Source organism: Protopterus annectens, chromosome 1.part2, assembly GCF_019279795.1.
Source record: "Protopterus annectens isolate FY-2018-M chromosome 1.part2, PAN1.0, whole genome shotgun sequence".
Taxonomy (NCBI): domain Eukaryota; kingdom Metazoa; phylum Chordata; order Ceratodontiformes; family Protopteridae; genus Protopterus; species Protopterus annectens.
The window spans coordinates 855,041,257-855,061,816 of NC_056727.1; the positions used below are offsets into that span (position 1 = coordinate 855,041,257).

General features: G+C 36.0%; 1 protein-coding gene across 5 annotated transcripts in view; it reads left to right on the forward strand.

Annotated features, from left to right (window-relative positions):
• CHRM3 (cholinergic receptor muscarinic 3) overlaps positions 1-20,560 on the forward strand; it is a 3,548,735-nt gene that overhangs the window by 2,536,029 nt on the left and 992,146 nt on the right. For all 5 annotated transcript variants that reach the window (XM_044059170.1, XM_044059177.1, XM_044059184.1 and 2 more), the window contains one exon: positions 5,294-5,370. The gene's annotated coding sequence lies outside the window, so the exon portion shown is untranslated. The remainder of the gene's footprint in view (positions 1-5,293; positions 5,371-20,560) is intronic.

The following is a 20,560-nucleotide window of genomic DNA, read 5'->3' on the forward strand; positions in this document are numbered from 1 at the left end:
TCTCTAAGATTTTTATTTTGTTATTAAATGTTTCTAGATTATCATTGCTATTCTCAATTTTGTTACCATTCGGTACTTTCAAGTCCAGATCCAATAAAGGATTAAGTCCATCTTTTAGGAGAGTTGTCCACATTTCTTTTCTCCTGGGCATCCTTGGTTCTGGTACATAATCGAGCTCCACATTAGCTGTAGACATGTCGTGCGTTGTAGTGGAGATAAGCGTAAAAGTAAATATAAAAAGATAAAATCTACCACAACTAAGAGGCCGTAGTTAACAGCAGACAGAAATATTATGAAATATAAACTTCGGACTCGACACGACTTTATAATGAAAGACAAAAAAGTTTATTTGTGGTAAGCGCTTTCGCGTACCTTCCTGTACGCTTCTTCAGACCATAAAACAACTCAGTAAAACAAACTGCTTTATACAAAGGGCTCTCCTACAATTAATCAATTAAATTAACAAATTACATATCCATTAAGTCAAAGATTAATTAAAGTTTAAAGACAACTGCAGTTAAAAAAGAAGTAACAATAGTTGAAAACATAGTGGAAGGCATAATTCTAAAGTACTTTCTTACCAAAGAAGTACATGTTTTGCAAACCAAAACAATATTTAAGCTTCCTTTTTAAAGAGGTTATAATCACAGTTTTCTAAGGTAAAATATTTCATTAAACATATATATTCAAACATATATTTATAGAAGTGAATCTGTGCGTATGTCCTATCCCTATAAGAGCTTAAATATCTCTAAACAAACCAGCCACAAAGATGGGTTTAAATATATTTAATAATAAGTAATAAAAGAACAAGACAATACTCAAGCAACATAGTTATTTCAGAGTTGAAAATGACAGGAAATATTTTAAAACAACATTGCAGGACAGTCTCAAATAAATACAGAACACATCTAAACTTGTTGTGTCTTTCGGCTTTTACCGGTTAGGGGTCGCCACAATGGAACTCCGGTCCGCTAATGATTGGCAGTAGATTTTTACGTACTGACTTGCCAGGCCTAACACACAACCTTCAATGAAGGAACGCCCATTCATGCATGTCGCCACACAGAAGACGCTCTAACTGAGAATCGAAAGGGCAACATCTAACTGTGAGGCAAGAATGCTACCGCAGCACCACCATTGCACAGAACACATCTAAACTAATCTTTACTATATTTCTATCTATATCTAAAAGAAATTACTGTACCCTAGACTGACTTATAGAGCAAGGCAAGTGCAGATAATGGATCTTTCCAGGTCAAAGACAAAATACGAAATGCACAGTCTTTCTCAGAGAGTTCTTAAATCAATTTAAATATTTACTGCTGGGTCAGCCTGGATGACATCACTCTTTGTCATCTGCCTTCAGTTCCCAGGCTAACAGAAACTAACATCTCTGTGTCAAAAATACGTATCTCTCAGATGTTTGAAAAGAACTGGAAGTCGTCAAACAATTAAACACTTTTACATTTTAAACCTAGTAATTACTTTTCTCCAGGACAATAGAAAAAACTTCTAGCTTTTTTCTTGAAGTTTTGTAAGTTAGTCTTCTATGTTCCAGCAGGGTATGCTGTGGTTACATTCTTGAAGCTCAGTACATTTTATTTTATTTATCATTTGTTAACCAGGAAAGTCCGACTTTGAACAAACCCAATTTTCAGTGGAGGCCCGGGTAGAAAGGCTCCAGATGCATATCTTTGTAATGTGGGAGGAAACAAGAGCACCCGGAGGAAACCCACATGAACACAGGGAGGACATGCAGACTCCACAAAGAAGGGACCCCAGCCGAGAATAGAACTGGAGAACCTCTTGCTGTGAGGCGACAATGCCACTGCTGCACCACTGCGCCGTCCAATAACATACATAACATACAGTTCTGTATAAATCATATCAATATTCACAAATAACAGACTTATTTACAAAATTCCGGATAACTGGTCTGGCAGTGTCACAAGTACATCACTAAGGTAAACTCCCACTTTGTAGTGGGTACTAAAAAGTACAAATACAAATACAAGAACAAAATCCCCACCCTATAAACCTTATATGCTAAATACAGTCACACTTCTAATACAAAATGGGTATTAAAATCATAATTTACAGTGTATGAAAGTGTAAAATGTAACTATGTATAACTAAAAAGATGTGGCATAATCAACCATAACAACCCATATTGACTTAACAGCAAAGCAAATGTTATTCATACAATTATACCAGCTAAAAAGCACTAAAAATCATTAAAAATGTTATAAAGTTTTAAAACAGTTCTAAATAATTTAAAATTATGCTAATATAATGTTAAAGCTCTCTGTCTAAGCATAGGCATTAGGTTGATGTTGAAGTCCAAATAAGTATTAGAATAAGTAGGTTTCCTTAATAATTAGGAACCAAAACATTTATACTTTTTAAATATTGTGCCATCTAAATAATCAATGCTGTCCACTGAGACATTGTGGGTAAACTTAAAGTATGAACAAACATTATTCATATAATTCACAAATTCCTTCACTTCACAATCTTTATCCTTCCACAAAATAAACACATTGTCCAAGTAATGTGAATATATATGCCACTAGTCCTTAAACTCTGAGTTCAAAATGTACTTTTTCTCCCATGAAAACATCACCAAATTTGCATAGATGGGTGCACAACTGGCACCCATCACTACTCCTTTAGTTTGTCTGAAATACTCCCCCTCAAATGTAAAAAAATGATTTCAGAAAATATATTCCATAAGCACCATTATAAAATACAGGCCTTTTAACTGCAAACATGTCTTCTTTCACTCTGAAAGACATTACAGGGCATAAATAGGCAAGAAATTTTCACTGCAACCAGAGTAATAAAGTATACATCAATTTTCATATTTTTTCCTGCTGTAATGAAGTATAAAACAATCTCTCTATAAGACTGTCTAAACCTACTCATATATAAAACCTTCTTTGACATTATTGTCAGCAAATTTACTTAAATCACTTTACTAGCTTCCACAGTACATGTTGAATTTTTTCATTTAAGGCTGTCAAAAATGATTGTTGTATCAATATGGGGTGTGATTTGATATTTTTTCTATAAGACAGCTGATTCCAAATTCTCTTTGAACCATACACTCTGCTTCTACTGTTTGTCTCCTGGAAGACTCTATTCTTTGTAACTCTTACATCGATGAGGATAATTTCAAAAATTGTGAATTGATATATTGTCAACCTCTCTTGTCTTTCAAAAAGGATATATTTTGTTTAAAGATTAATCATTCTTTAATGCAAAGTATTTAAGAAAACTTTGGTCAAAAATTTCATCTCTATGTCTGCCTTTTTAAGTAGGAAAATAAGGGAGAATAACTTCTGCATATTGTGGATGTGTAAAGGTAGCAAAAGAAATAACAGGTTATGAAAATCAAGCACTTCTTTTCATTTGTCAGCATTTCATTGTGTAAATATGCCACAACCCAGTGGTTAGGTACTGCTTTTTCCATTTGTTATGATAAATATAACTAAACCACTGGGAAGGTGATTACATTGCAGGCATTTTAAAGATGTTTTCGGATAGGACAAATGTGACATGTTTAATTGGCAGGGTATGTCCATATCTGGCAGATACTAAAATCTGGATTTATTTTATGAAAAGATGACAAAATCTACAAGGTTTGTAATGGCAATCCTAATTGGTCTGTTCTAACATCCTTTGACTAGCCAGAATTCTGAAACATGCTGCATGGAGTTCTACCAAGATGTTATTCATAACTGCTGAAGTGCTTCCTGTTGCAAGATAGTAGAGTTCAGTATGGCATCCTTGTTAACAAGATCCATGTTCTTTGATACAACTTTTTCAAAGTATGACTGTTATACTTCATTCTTTCTTTGATTTCGCCAAATATTTCACATTTCTAATACGATGACAGGAATGGACCTCATTCCTACATCAGTGTATAATTAAATTTCATGGAATTAGTATTGCATCAGTCTTTGATGTTAGCCAAGAGTATTCTTCCCAGTACCTGCAATGTGCCTGGAATTGTCTCATTTTACAGCTCATATGGGGTAACATATATTGTTTGCATATTTAAGTATGGTTGTAAATTGTTTTTAATAGACATAATTGAAAGTGGCTGGGTATATTTTTTTCCACATTGCTCTAGTTTCTGCTTGCAAATTCTGCTTTTTTTTCCTATAAAATACTAAATATGTTACTGTATACTGCTACAGTGATGTTCTATTTTACTGAATACTTGTAAGCATATGCTCTTACATTGATTTAAACCCATTGGAAAGGTTCCAAAGTTTTCAACAAACTGAAATGTCACCACCGCATTGGGAGGTCTCACATTTCAAATTGAAGGGTAAGTTCTTAACAGACACAAAGATGGCTTCAGCTAGCATGAGGTAGTATAAATTTGTCAGTTTCTGACATAAAATGAACAATGATTTTATTAGATATGTGAAACTGACCTAGGCTCAAACCAAGGTGAAGGTGTAGTTTAAAAAAAATTGCATTCAGCTGAGGTTCAAATGGTGGTAATGATGAATTTTATTATTAATTGCTGAAATGCTTATCTCTTGAAAATTTGCTGTTGACAGGAGTACTGCTGAAATGTACTTTCTGTATGTACATTTTGATGTAATGTCTGGGGAAATGGTACAGCTAAAGAAGTACATTCAACGTGATAGTCTATAATATTCACTTTGATGTGCAAAGTTCTGATTATTAATTGGTTACCCTATGTGTGTTTTACACTGGATTCTGAGATATATTGTACACATATTTTTCATATGAGGAATACCCAACATAATCTATTTCGGCTTCTAAGTTCTACATATCTAGATTCTTACATAAAAGTTATATCTACCCCAATATTCACAAATTAATGTGGCTACTTTTGGTTAGATTAAATATATAGAAAAAAAATTCATTCACTTCCCTTTTTATGCCTGTTTCATTTTATAGAGGTGCTTTACCTTGTTTATTTTCATTATGGCCTATCTTATTTTTATGAAGTCCACTTTCCTACTTTCTTTCTAACCCATCTTATTTTCTGAGGCCATTAGTTTACTTCCCTGATTTTCTTTTGCTGTACATTTTATATCTTAGTGATATAAGTGAGGATGCAAAAGTAGTACTTATATGAAGAACATGGATTACATTGCATATTTCTTGTTAAGCAAATGGGTGCTGCCACATCTTCTGCTTTTTAGTGCTGGGGATTGAAGAAAAATATTATTAGAATTAGTTCAGGGTTAGCAAGGTTTTTAAAATCATGATCTCCATACTATAGCATGCATTCTCTATTTTGCAGGGTTTTAAACAAGCAGTAGTAAGTAGCGTTTCCAAAAAGAAAACAACAGAGGAAATGTGCATCAATATGGAGTGAAGGTAATATAATTTCATTTCTTATGACATTTATTGCTGCCTTTTTGTTTCTTTGCTATACAGTAAAAAAAGGTAAGCACTGCCAGTGAACTGGCGGATGTGCCAAACTGCAGTGCTAAAAGTAAACTCCAAGCACTCAGATATGTAGCTTGTTATTTTTCTTATTATTAAATAATAATATGATGTTATATAAACACTGTTTGTTATATGACGTGAGTGCTTACAGGTCCACTTGCTTAGACTTTTAGAGTTTTCTTAATAGTAATATTTTTAGGTTTGCTTATATTAATATGACACCATTTCTTTCCTTTGATTATGAAACTGAGTGTAACCTATATCCTTAATAGTAGTTAAGGTACGTGGCAGGGCTAGCCATTGGCTCTAGTTGATTGCCAGTGTTGACTTGACACCTTGAACTCATGCAAAAATGGGAAAAGGGGTTATGGATGGATGGATGAAGATATGGATTGTTTTCTGCTTGCTTCTCCCCTATTCCTTTGGGGAAGGATTTGGTAAGTGAATATGTCAGTCATGTAGGCAGTAAACTATTAAGTCAAAGTCTTAAGATAGTTGTTAATAATTTGCTGACCTCTGCTGATCTTCTTGTAATCTAGAACCAGAGAAGCCTATGTGAAATAATCTGCTTACTAATGTAAGATGGCTGAAAAACAAATATATATTTTTTGGAATCTACATTGCTAAAAGGTGTTATTGATGTACATCTCATTACTAAACTGTGGTTTGGACCTGAGAAGCCACCAATTAACATATGCAATCTCAACTCTTATTTATTAGTGGATCTCAATTTCTTTTGGTGCAGAGTAAAAATTGCCACTGCAGTTTTTTTACTACAGCACATACATTTTGGTGGCAAAACTGACTACTTTGAAGAAGAGCATTGTGTTTTACAGTACTATCCCAATCTCTGTAGTAGAAAATAGTGTCATCGGCAGTTCTGATCTTGTATATTGTACTTCTTAAGTTCACAGTATATTGTCAGGTGACCATAATTTTTCAGATGTGTATTGGAGTATCTTTATTTCTTCCAGAAAATCATATGACTTTTTTTAGGCCATGCTTAGTCAGTATAGTTCAGGTATATGTTTTATCATACTGAATTATTCTCAAGAGATGTCAAACAATCATGATCCTTAGTTAAGATGATTTAAGCCAAACTTTAATATCCTTACAAATCATATTAGGAACTGGGACTGATAAGAGATGTTTACTAAATCTGTTGCTTCATCTTGGTGTTTAACGAAAAATAGCCAGGTGGCTCTCTAATAGGGTACAGGATGTCAGGACACGGGAGACTACTCCACAAAAAGGCTGGATGCTTGTCAGATTCATTTTTCGCAAGCTACATTACGTTCCAGCAAATTTCACAAGTACACCTACTCTGAATTAACTCCTTTATTCCTAAAACTCACAGTGATATCTTGTAACTTGTTTCAGACAGAGTGCCTGAAGTACCTTAGCAATGAACTTCATTTCACCATATTTCAATTCTTTCATTTTAAACTTTCTAGTTATTTTTATCCTTTTCAAGCAGTAGGTATGCATGTGCTCGAAAACACATGCAAAGAAACACACACACACACACGCACATAGACACTCATACATACACACACACACATCCTGACAACCCAAACTCCAAACCCAGCTTTGAAGTAAAATAGTTTTCTTTCTTTGCTGTTCTGATGGCTTCCTGCTTTATTTGCTACTTTGTGATCTCATGACATCACATCATGCATTCCTGAAATCTGTTCTAACAGGCCAAGTTCCAGTTTACCACTTTCAAAGGCTGACATACATAGAAGATGGCACTACAACACAAAGAAACACTCCCTCACTTAACAAGAGTCTTTCAGTACTCTTTCTTTGTAAGAGTATACAAACATTATGCCCAATTTATAACCAATATATGCTTAACCTTGGCAACAAAGTTCAGATCCAAAACATCTACAAACATGAAAGCATGGCCCTTTTGAAAACCTAGTAGATTAAATTTTGCAATATTAGTGTTAACATAATATTGAGTAAAGAAATGTTATAAATGTACAGCGCATCTCTAAATGCAGACAATTTCAGGTTGAAAACTTAAATGCAGTCTACATTGTTGCAATGGTAAGTATCCATACTGCCATGTATTAGGTAGCAACAAAAAGATAATTCTGCTGTGAAATAACTGTGAATATCTTTGCCAATATAATTGCACTGACTTTGAAATCTCATTGTATTTCAGTCAGTTTTAAAAATGAAAAACAACAACTATATATCTATAGCTTGACATATTCCAAGGGCAGTTAGACCTACTATTTTTAAGATCCGTATGAATAATACGTCCCCATAAAAGTCAGTGACATTAGTTCTTTGGCACACTGTCATTTCAGAGTTGCATATCATTATAGCTCTCCATCTGATTTCCACCATATCCAACACCTTTCTTACTTTAGGTCACTTTAAAACACACACTATGTGTGACACAAATTATATAAAGGATGCAAATTACAAGCAGATTTCTACTCTTAACACAGATATGCAGATTGCTGTTTCCTGACAATAGCTATGCTAACTCTCCAGAGAGAATGAGAGAGAGAGATAAAGTGAAACCTAAATATATCAGCAAAACCAATTTAAAAGAAGCCCTCAGATTATTACATTACAATATGTTCTGGCAGAAGTGTTTCTACCTAATGAAGCTATAATAGATTGCTGGGTACATAGCTGATTAAAGGGTGCTATAATAAAGTTACACAGGAAGAGGGAATGTAATTAGTACTGTTATTATCCATTTGCAAAAATAACTTTAGGTCTATATATTCCATACATGGTAACATAGTGACATTGTGTACATGTTTACAAAACCGTGTACAAGGAAAACTGACTTCTAGAATTTAAATAAACCACATACAATGCACAATGCATAGAAATGGACCCATCTTAGTATATAAACTGCAGAGCAGAAGAATAACAGTAAATATATTTATATTTGGAGAAATCTGAAAACATCAAATATACAGAAACAGGTGGTGCACTCCGATATTTTAGTAGTGAGATGGTCATTTATGGGGAGAAAATATAAATGTAGACTAGGTTAATAAAGACTACCCTTTTTCACTGAAGAGTGGTAGTTCCATGAGATATAATCTGTATTATGATTAGAAATTTAAGTTGTTGGGAGTTCACAGTCCTTTTCTTTGTATATACATAATTTGTAAATTTGTTGGATTTATGACATGAAGCTCATCTGCAGCCCACCCTCTCCCTAAAATCCCGTGACAGAAGTGTCTGTAGTCCTGTACTGTTATACACGTTAACTGCTTATCTGTCTTAAATTTCCTCATATAGACCTGTCGCTCTTTTCCTTTCAACTTTACCTGTATTCTGTTCACTTCCTACTGTCTCTCCTTCCATCCATTTCTTTATACTTTGACCTATCCTTTCTTTCCTCTCCATCTGTCTCTTAATACTGTTTGCTTTCTGTGTTACCATCAGGAATTGTTCTCCTTCCTGTTTCTCGTTGAAGCCCCTCACTCATTTTTTACCTGTTATTCAGCACTTTGCTATAAGTACTGTTGACAAGCCTTATCATGTCTTCTTCATATTATGTCATCTCACTTCAATTAGTGATGCACTTTTTGCTCATTTCCTGCTTTATTATTTTAACTGACATCTTTAAATGATGCATTCTTACTTTCACTTATTTTACTGTATTTTCTACACCTATTTGTCTCTTACAGACAAGTAGCACACAATATCACTCACCATTTGTAGAGGCTTTAAAAGGACTGGAGTGATTACATTTCATACAAATGCTGAGTTTATGATCATCATATATGTGTGACTGCTTAATTTCTGATATGCCCTGCATTTTATATTTCATTGCAAAATAGTCAATATCTTGCATCACTGTATATGTGGATTTGCCACCACTTTATGTTGATACTTTTATCAGATTGTCTTTGTTAATTGCATAACATACACATTTCAAATGCATATAATGATTTATTTTCTGTAAGATTTCATGTTTTCAAGTTTTCTGCCAGAGCATTTTAAGTAAGCAGTCTTGGCACAATGAGAATTTTCTGAGTACTAAAAGATAAATTGTCTGGGAGTTAGGACAGATGATTAAGGCTATGAATCCTCACAGTGGGACTCTAAACAGACACTTAACCAGTCAATGCTCCTGCAGGCTGAAGCTGAAAAATGCAGATGTGGATCAGTGGTCTACCCTGGTTATTGAATACAAATAAATAAATACAGGTACATGTTTCTCTTTGAGGCAGTCAAGGAACAACAGTCTGAGTAAGTGACTTCCTCCCCATCACACTATATTTTAATGTAAGCTGAGCATATCGTTATACTGCCAGTTTTTAGTTTTTTTTTTCTTTTTCTTTTTTTCTTTTTGGGGGGGGGTATTCAGATTTGTATGAAGTATGTTGGAAACCAGTATCTTTGTTATGGAAGGGAATATGATTTGAGAAATACAAATAACTAAACCAATGCAGCTAAGGAATCTATTGCAGTACATTCACTGTCCTCAGAGCAACATGTGTATTAGGAATAATTTCTTTTGTGCAATGAACTGTCATGGTATTTAAAGTTGTACTTTATCTTTCAGCTTTTCCTGGTTAGGGGTCTCCACAGCAAATCACCTGTCCGCTCATGATTGGCAGTGGAGTTTTTACGGTGATGAGTTGCCAGCCTGGCGCCCAACCTTCCACAGAAGGCCACACATGCATGCACTCATGCATAGGGCCAATTTAGAGTGTACAATCCACCTACAGCATGTATTTGGGATGTGGGAGGATACCAGAACATCCAGAGGAAGCCCACGCGACCATAGGTAGAACATGCAGACTCCACACAGAAGGCACCCCAGCAGGATCAAACTGGAGAACCTCTTGCTGTGTGGCAGCAATGCTAACTGCTGCACCACCGCGGCCGCCCAAAGAGTATGACAGAAAATAAAAGTCTTTGTTTACAGGAAGTCTAGCTTGTCATAAGATTGTTTAGCACATGCAGCCTGTTTCTCTCCGAGTGCTTTGCAGTATTATTCCTTACACTGAATCAGTGTTAAACCTGATCAGTTTCCTTTGTAAAGCTATCTGCAGCAAGTACAACTTGGTAGGCAATTCATTTCCTTTCTTCATATTTTGCATCTCAGTTCTGAGTATGGTGTTTCTATATGTGCTAAAAATGTGTTTATAAGTATACAGCAGTAGGCAAGTTCTGTCAATTTTTTTTACTTAAGAAGTACAATGACATTTGCATTAATCTGATGTCTTAACATAACTGTTACACAAAGTAAAACCATGTTTTCTTTAAAGAAGTTTTGTTTCATGAGTGTTGACAGTTACAGGCTGCAGACATATAAATGCTAAGAATCCACATTAGCATAAGTATAGTTTACATGTTGACATATTTGTGCAAAGAGGGGGGAATGGGGATAGACATATCAGTTATAAACTGGAGTTTAAGAAGGTAAAGATGGATTAAACCCACTAAGAAAGGGTTAAGTTGGAGGGAGGATTAATAAGTAAGAAGTGAGGTAGGCAGGGAAGACAATTGGGGTTTTAAGGCTGAGAAGGGGGTGTTTCAGTCTTTTGGCATAGTGATTGTTTATATCACTTTCCCATGTCCAAGTGATCAAGGGGAGATAGGCCAGGCAGTAGGTAGATATGAAAAGTTAAGAGGATTGAACATTTGAAGAGTATTGACGTAAGAATCTTTGATTAAGGGTTGGGTTTACGTGCATGGTAAAAGGTAGCTGTACATAAAAAAGAAGGTAGTTACGAGGTTAGATCTTTGCAGTGCAGCAGTATATGGAGTACAGTTAACACAAGAAGGGGTGATACATGGTGTATTGATGGTCTGCAGTCACATGGCAGGCAGGCAGATAGTTTATATTTAGGTCATTTTGGTTTGGTTGCGTAATGGTGCAGGGATCCATTTCTCATGTGCCTGAGGTGGTGGATCAGGTGCTTGCACTGTGGCAGGTGCCATAGGTTCAGACATACAGACTGATGTGGAGTTCATTCATTAGCTAGAAGGTGCAATGCCCCCCTTTTTTTTTGAGCAAGTCTTAAGTAAGTGAGTCTAAGAATTAATTGACTCTGACAGAAAAAATGTGGTGACTTAGCCTTCTTTAAAGGTACCTGCACTGAACTCCAAATCATCATTATATGCAACAATGGATCGATGTTATGTGTTCATTCCACTCAGTGGGGAAACTCACAGGGAAGCAAGAACTGTGACAGAATGAATTGCAGCGAGATCTAGCCATTGCAGCAGATAGTAAGGTTGGTGCTGTTCTTGCTTCACTGTGACAAAGAACTGCTGCTACTTATATAAAAAAGTAATAAAATGGAAGAGAGCGTGAGGAGAAGACTGGAGGACAGTGCGTTTGTCAACACAGGTCAGTCAGCTGATGCTACAGTTGCATGAAGGGTAAGGAATCAGCAGTGCAACGGTGCTAAGAAGGGTAGCATGGACCTGGGATAATTGGACTTGGGGTTTTGTGTACTATATGGTGGTAATTTTAGAGAAGCATGCATTGCTCCTGCTGCCAGCATACTTTCTTACTATCTGTGAGGGTCAACAGTTGTGAGCAGGCAATGTTTGATTGTGGTATAATCATATAATCAACACTCCCGTAAGAGGCAAGTAGTTGATAAGATATTATGGTGGGAAATAAAGCATGCAGATATCTGGTTAGAAATCATATTGGATAGTGCAGGTGATCCTGGAAAGTGTCAGTTGAGAAGCCAGGTATCTGCTGGTCCTTTAATTGGGATAGATGTGTATGGCCAGTATATCATTTTGCTTCTGTTTGTGTTACTTGTGGGGGAGCCCACATGGCAGCAAAATGTTAGTGTAACAGCAGTGTCATAGGACAATGGGGGCATATAGCTATTGGTCAGCCCAGTTTTCTGTTGGGGTAATTTTCAAAGGCAAAGAGGAAACCCACCTTTTCTGGGAGAGTCAGGAAAGCAGGCATTCTCATTCACCCATTAATGTGTCACAGTTTTGTGAATCTAGAGTTAGCTGCTTTGTTGATAGAAGGTTCTATGGAGGGTTTTGCTATTAAGTCCTCAGTGGCAGGGAATGACAGAGTATGTAGGAATGTGTGGGGAGTAAAAGGGAAGGAAGATGTTTTGCAGAGATTAATAGATAATGAGGTTGTGGCGGGCAGGTTTTGGGGCCTTTTGAAGAGCCTTCTTTTCAAGGCTTTCAGTATCCCCTTTCAGTTTGGTGCCCAGAAATAAATCTGGTGAGTTCAGGCTAATTCATCATTTATCATTTCCTGAAGGGGGTCTGTTAAAGATTATCTCTGCAGAGCTAATGCTGAAGTTCAGTATGCCTCAGTGGGTGATGCAGTAAGCATTATCACTGAGTTTGAGAATCCCTGGTTAGTGAAACTCGATATGGAGGCTGGTCTTCAGTTGTTGCCAGTTACGTAGGTTGATTGGCCATTGCTGGGGATGTTTATGAATGGAAAGTTCTGTTTTGGTAAGGCCATGCCTGTAGGTTGCGCTATTGTGTATTCCACATTTGAAAATTTAGCTCAGCATTACACCAGATTTGGCAAAAGTGGGTGGTTAATCAAAGGGCAGTTCATTACTCAGATGACCTTTTGTTGATAGCTGATAGGATGGATTACTGGAAGGTCTGTTGGCTTTTACAGCTATGTTTTCTGAACTGTGTATTCCTTTAGCAGGTGACAAGTTAGAAGCTCTGGGCAAAATCTAGAATTTAGGGGCTTTAACTTTGGATGTGGCTTGGGGCCTTATTTTGTCTATCACAGGACAAGTTGATGAAGTTGAAGGATATGATTCAATGGGATAAGGAGAAGATCAAGATTAAAGAGTTAGGATTTGGAATTGCTAGGATTGCTGAATTGTGTGTATATGGCCATTAGATGAGGGAGAACATTTTGTAGGTGATTTACCAACTTGTTAAGAGGGGGAAAGAAGAAGCAACATTGTGTGAGAATCAATATGGTGGTTAAGCAAGATTTGAGTTTATGGTCATTTTTTCTTACCAGTTTTAATGGTGTTTCCTTGTAGTAGGAACAGAGGGTAATGCATAATGACTTATGTTTTCATATGGATACTGCTGGGTCATTTGACATAAAGGCTTATTTTGATGGTGAATGGTTTGTGGAGAGGTGGTGAGAAGGGTAGCCAGGTAAGTGAAAAAAGAATGTTGCATTTCTGGTGATTATACCCATTTGGGCAGTGTTAGTGGTGTGGAGTGCAAATTTGAGAAATAAGAAGTTGTTTTTTTTTTCAGATAACAAGGTGGTGGTGCAAGATTTGGCCAAGAAAACACCTAGATCTCCTTTGGTTTTGTTAGTTTTATGGAAATTGGTGTTGCAGAGCCTGTGAATCAGTTTCACATTTGGAGCTAGGCATGTGCTAGGTGGGGTGAGTCATAAAGCTGATAGCCTTTCTCAGTTTCAGTTTTGCAGGTTTGGGTTGCTGGAACAGGAATCATGGAAGGAACCCGTAGCACTTGCAGGTGAGTTGTGGAATAATGGAAACCCATAGCGAGTCAATTAATTCAGCAGTCTTGGTTGGGGTCTACCTGGAAAGTATATAATTTAGCATTAGCTTTTTTTTCATCAGTTGCCTGTCAATTGCCAATAAACTACAAAAAGTGCTCAGTGGTTTAAGTAATGCAATTTGTAGTGCATAGGTGATGCCGGGCGGAGGCAATTAGATCAATTAAGGTGCATCTGGCTGAGATTAGTATGGCAGCTAGATTGGTGGGTTTAGAAGATGTGATGAAAGCTTGGATGGTGAATAGGATGTTGAAAGGATGAGAGGATCAGTGTTAGGAAAGAGGATTGTCATTTTATGATGATGAAGCAGATTCTTGGAGTGTTGCTGAGATGTTTATTTCTTTTGCCAGAAAGTTTGTTTGAGTTTACACTTTGTGCAGCACTGGCAATGATCATGTATGTTAGGGCTTTTAAGGTAGGGGAATTGTGGTACTAACTGATGCAGAAGGAGATATGTATTGTAAATTCAACTGTTTTGATTTGATTATGACATTCAAAGAGGAATCCTTGTTGTTACCCTGACTAATCTTTTGCTTTCTCTATTGCCTTATCTCTATACTGTCTCCCTTTACTAATTAATACTGCTTACCCCTTAGGAAATAGTTGTGTCTTTCGGCTTTTCCCGGTTAGGGGTCACCACAGCGGAACTCCAGTCCGCTAAAGATTGGCAGTTGATTTTTACTTACTGGCTTGCCAGGCCTGATGCACAACCTTCAACGAAGGTGCGCCCATTCATGCATGTCTCCACGCAGAAGATGCTCTAGCTGAGAATCGAACTGGACAGCGTCTTATTGTCTTAAATTATTGTTACAACTAGGAGATGAATTAAACTGTGAATGGATTCTAAACTACCTCACATGTTTTAATGCAAGAGTGGCGTGGGTCTGCAAAGCTATGGAAAGGATCATCATGGACCTCATAAAGATATTGGGGACCTACAGACACTGGATCCTACCCAGTTCGGCTTTGTTAAGGACAGATCCTGCCTCTTAAACCTGGTCGATTTTTTGAAACTGTCACCAAGGCCATTGATGAGGGGGAGGTGGTCCACACAGCCTACCTGGACCTCGCAAAAGCCTTCAATACAATACCCCACTCGGGCATCATAGATAAGCTCACCAGCTTAAATATAAACCCCTATGTCACTAGATGGGTTGCAAACTAGCTCTAGGACAGAACCCACATGGTTAGAATTGCTGGAGCTATGTCAGACTCCAAACCAGTTACAAGTGGCGTCCCACAAGGCTCAGTCCTGGGACCTCTCTTGTCCGGTATATATTTCTCGGAGGTACAGGCCAACACGGAAAGACTGTGGCTGACCAAGTTCGCAGATGACTGCAAACTGGGCACCATAATCGACTCTCCAGCCGACACAAACATCCTCCAAAAGAGCCTCATAGAAACAGACAACTGGTGCCAGAGCCATGGCCTCAAGCTAAATGCCAAAAAGTGTATAGTCATCCCCTTTGGCAAAAACAAAGTGCCCACAAATTACCACATAGGTGGAAATCCATTAAGTACAGAAGAAGTAATTAGGGACAACTACGTGGCCAAAGTGGTTAGAAAAACATTTTATATAGCCCACCTAATCATGAAGGGATTCACATCTAGATCAGGGGAGGTCATCGTGCCTCTTTACTCATCCCTCATCAGGCCCATAATTGAGTACAATGCCCCTTTTGTGTTGTACCTTACCAGACACCTGCAGCAACTGGAAAGACCCCAAAAGTACCTCACCAAGAGGATCAAAGGGCTCAAACAGATGCCATATGCTGCCTGGTTAAAGAAACTCCAGCTCTACTCAGTGGCACACCCCCTGCTCAGAGGCGATCTGTGCCTGACGTATGAAGCCATGTCCAACCCGGAATTAATGGGCATGCTGCACCTCAGAAAATCCAAATCCCATTGAGCTACGCTGGGGCATCTCCTATCAATTCCTATGTGGGGACAAGTTCCCCAAACACCCATAACACACATATATATATATATATATATATATATATATATATATATATATATGTATATATCTACTAACTTCAGAGTTGCCCCAAATCTGTGAGAAACAAAAATTTGTGTAAACAAGTAAGTCATTTCCAGTGTACACCAATAAACTTAAGTGACAATAATTTCCTATGGGGAATAAAGCAACTGAAGGGGTCAATATTAGTGATTTAAACTCAACTGATAACACTATATCCAGTTTGCAGTCGGCAAGGTACAAGGAAGCAGTGACACACATAGTCAGATTTTGTGGTGCTGATTTTTCCTGGTGACTGAGAGACTAATGTAATCTTACCCTGTTGTCTGCTGGCAGCCTATTACAAACTATATTTGAGGTGTGGATTCAAACAATGCCTTTTTTGTGGATTAGTACTCAACACCATATTTTTCCACTTTCCAACAAAATCCTGTAAACATTCTAAAATTGGTACTAAGTACAAAAACAAAGGAATTAATAGAATCTGACATCTTAGACTGGGTTAATCTTTCAACAAAACTTAAATTTCTCCTTCCACTTTGCTTTACTATTGTATTTTAAAAGTTGCTTTTAATCTCTTACAGACACACAGAAATCTGCTTTTTATCTATTAGAATAAACAATGGAAATTACAGACAGAATAATTGTGCTGACTGGAAACCAGTGTAATTATCAGAATAGCTCATGAAATTTCAGCCAATAGGGTTAACACCTATCCCACTTTGTGAGGGACAGTCCCTCTTTCGGCAGTTGTGTCCTGACAAAAAAATAATAAAAATAGCAAATGTCCTGAGATTGTAGCACATAATTATTTCCTATATTGTATGCAATAGTTGCATAAAACAGTTATTCTGTATTTGAACTACCTAAATGTTATAAGAAACAGAATAAGCAACTAAAATGCTACAGGAATAAGCTATTATTTAGGCAAAAAGTTAAGTTCTATCCTTTGTACTGTTCGTGGCTATGTGTCGGCCTGTAAAATCTGATGTTTGTCCCAAAAATGTCCCACATTGGCCATTTGAAAAGGTGGCAACCCTATCAGCCAATAAAAATGAATTTTCATTATTTTGCTAAATGTAAATTGTGGCTTTGTCCACGATGAGCAGTGTGGTGCAAACTAAGTACATATCTAGTTCTGCCACTGTGCTGTACAAGGTGAGAACAAGAATGATGCATGAGCTCTTGTGTTGCAGGGATACATTATAGTTTAATCATTTTTATCTAAGGGCCAGTCTGCTTACTGTAGCTTTAAACATAGTTATCAACCAAATCAGGGACAAACCTCATCAGATTTAGAAACAAATCCAAAAAGAATTAGGGAAAATCAGGGACATTTTTAAAAATGTAAGTACTATTAACTTTAGAAGTTAATAGAATAAGAGTATGAATTAATATACATTTTCTTAAGTAAAAGCAGTCTACATCTCTGTTATCATTATTTATTTAAGTATAATTTACTACCTTTTCTCAAGGGCCATGAGTTTTACAAGGGATTAATAGGGACAAAGCTAAAATTTGAGTCAAAGTCAGCAGCATCCCTGAAAATCAGAGACATTTGACAGGTATGACTTTAAAATTGAAGAGACAAAAATGAGTCAGAGACGTACAAGTTTTTACATAACATTACATCTCTGAAGGAAATAAATGTACATTTATATATAAAATGATGGGTTAAAAAAGTTGAAAATAGTATTTATGTCAAAAAAAGTACTAACACTACCAACAATAAAATATAATTTCATTGTTATTACATAAATTATGTATTTTCTGAATTTCTATATTAAGTAGATATGTTGATGCCAATAACTATTGCATCAACAGATGGAGATGAAAACATGCTATTTACTTAATGTGTGACTTTTATTTTTCTTTTAGGTATGGTTATTTGGCATAGACATAGAATTATCTGTGAGCCACAACAAATTATTTCATATATTTTACAAGCAAAAAACAAAAAATAACTATGGGAGACTGTCACATTTTACTGTAACAAATGTAAGCCTCAGATTCCTTTAAAGAATTTATCAGCTGATACCCAAGGTATAACATCCTTTTAACCATAAAACAGCATCAAAGAAACTCAGATTCACATGAACCACACTGAAATGTAATCGTGTCTAGTGCTTTTGTCTTTTCGGTAAGCAAGACTCTGTCAGTCTTCAATTGATTATCTGCTAATTGCCCTAATGGCAACATTTCACACCTGCAGATGGAATGCAGAATAGCTTGCTTGCAAGTACAATTTACAGATAAAACTGTAATATGGAAAACAGTGATTCAAAACTTTTTTATGATCTGTTTGCTGATTGTTTCTTCAAAAGCACAGATGAGGAGCTATTGCACCCCCAGTAACCTCCTCTAAATCTACCTATGAACTATTAAATGGTTATTCAGATATGAAGAGTGTTTAGGTATAGCACTATAGGGAAACCAGTGATGTGAAAACTACAGAGGGAAAAGTGGGAAGGCTACTGATACTACATGTATGAAAACAGGTTAGACTGGTCAGATGTACTGAAATTTATGCAATGACAATTGTTTGAATATATTTGATCTGTAATTGTAAAAACTGATATGGCGGTGAGTGGGGACTTTAATCATAATTTAAGAAGGAAAGGACAGAACAAGTTAAAAAAACATAAAAGCAATAAGGTATATGAAGAAACACAGAAGCATAAATGTAGAACAGCACAGACAAAATATACATGTAAGGAGTAAATTGAAGACGGCTTGATTATTTTTTTTATGATCTGAAGAACGTTGCAGGGTGTTTAGATGGTGCTGCTATATGGGATGCATTTGGTAATGATAATAATGTTGTAAAGAAATGAAAAGGTTTTAAAAGGTTAAAAGTAATGTGCAAAAAAGATGTGGATATGAAAACTATGGTAAACTAGTTATATAAATGTACAAACACCAAAACCATTGGCCACACTGGCCACACAGCTGAACCGAAAGGCAAGCTCAACTCGTTAATGACACACTGGATCGCCAAAGAAAATGTTTTAAGTGCTTTCATTGTTTTTAATTTGAGAACTTTGTCAAAAAATTTAGAAATGTTTTTCTGATGAAGTTCTCAAATTATATTATCAAATTAAAAAAGAACAAAAGTGCTTAAAACATTTTTCTTTGTCGATTAAATGTGTCATTAATGAGTTCTCTTTTTGGATCAGCTGTGTGGCCGATGGTTTTGGTGTTTGTTCACTGTTTGTAGCCTCTGGTGCTTTTTTGTTTTATTAGTTATATAAAGGTCATTATGATACAATCATCTTTTATAAATAACTGGAAGAGTGGTGGGCAGTTTTAAAAGAAAAATACAAACAAGGTTTTGCTGTAATAGAAAAAGGAAGAATAATAAAGAAAAAAGTATGAGATGACATAAGATATTTTGAAAAAAACAGAACAGAATAAGAGAGTATTTTGGGAAATAAGAAGCAAATTTATGAACCCATCAAAGAAAGAGATATGGACTTGTTAGGAAGACAATGGTCCTGTTTAAAACAAATAAAATAACATATGCCCCCTTTTTGAGGAAAGTGCATACAGTATATGGAAAATAGTTTATAAATCATTTCAAATGCTAAAGGGGAAATATTTTGGAAACTGGATAATACAATGCAAACAGTACAAGATCATGCTGAATGACATATACAGGCAGGGAGAAACACAAGAAAAGAAAAAGGATGTACAAACTTTATCTGAAACAAAAGAGAAAGAGTTAGAAAAAATAATAAGTAGGGAAGAGTTAGAAGAAGTGTTGAAAATGGTAAGTATGCATAGTTCACCTAAGTAAACAAACTTGGATATGAGTTAAATAAATAAATGTCAAAAGAGGAAACATTTCCCTCTGAAAACACTTAATGAATGGCTACAAAAGGGAATTTGGATAAAGGAAGTACATACAAGTACAATAAACATTGTATGGAAAAGAGATAAGAACCTAAGTTTAAAAAACAGGAGACCAGTTCTTTTGCATAATTGTAATAACAAAATATTCATGAAAAAGTACTAAAAAAAGTTGTATATGATGGAGCAGCTAAGATACAAGGAAATCAAGGAAAACATGGTATTGGATAGTATTATTAGAAAATTGAAGGAAGAATACTAACAGGTGACATAGAAAAAGCTTCAGATTATGTAAATCATAAACAGTTATTAAGAGGTATTAAGAGCTTATGGATTATGGAAGAGTTTTAGTGAATGGGTGGTTGTAACAGAAGGAAAAGATAACGAAAGAGGTAAAACAAGGATGCCTGATAATCTGGTTATTGTAATAACTAAGATTGCAGCAACTGAAAATGTCAAACGATATTATTGCAAGCAAGATGGGAAACAGATGTCTCTAGTTTCCAATAGCTATGCCATATGCTAATGAGCTGATATTCATTGATAAGTGTAGAAAATAAAGAAAAGCAGTGACACTCGGTAGGTTGAGAAATGTATGAGCGATGTCAGGGTTAAAGTAAAGGTACAGGAGACAAATTGAATATAATAGGATGTATTTTTCTCAGACAGAAATACAAATAATGGGAAATGGTTTTGGAATGAATTGGTGTGTTTGTTCCTGTTCTAAAATCATCTGAGTTGTCATCTAGGATATGTGGCATATTTGGGTGTCTTAATGAAACATGTAAAAGAAGACT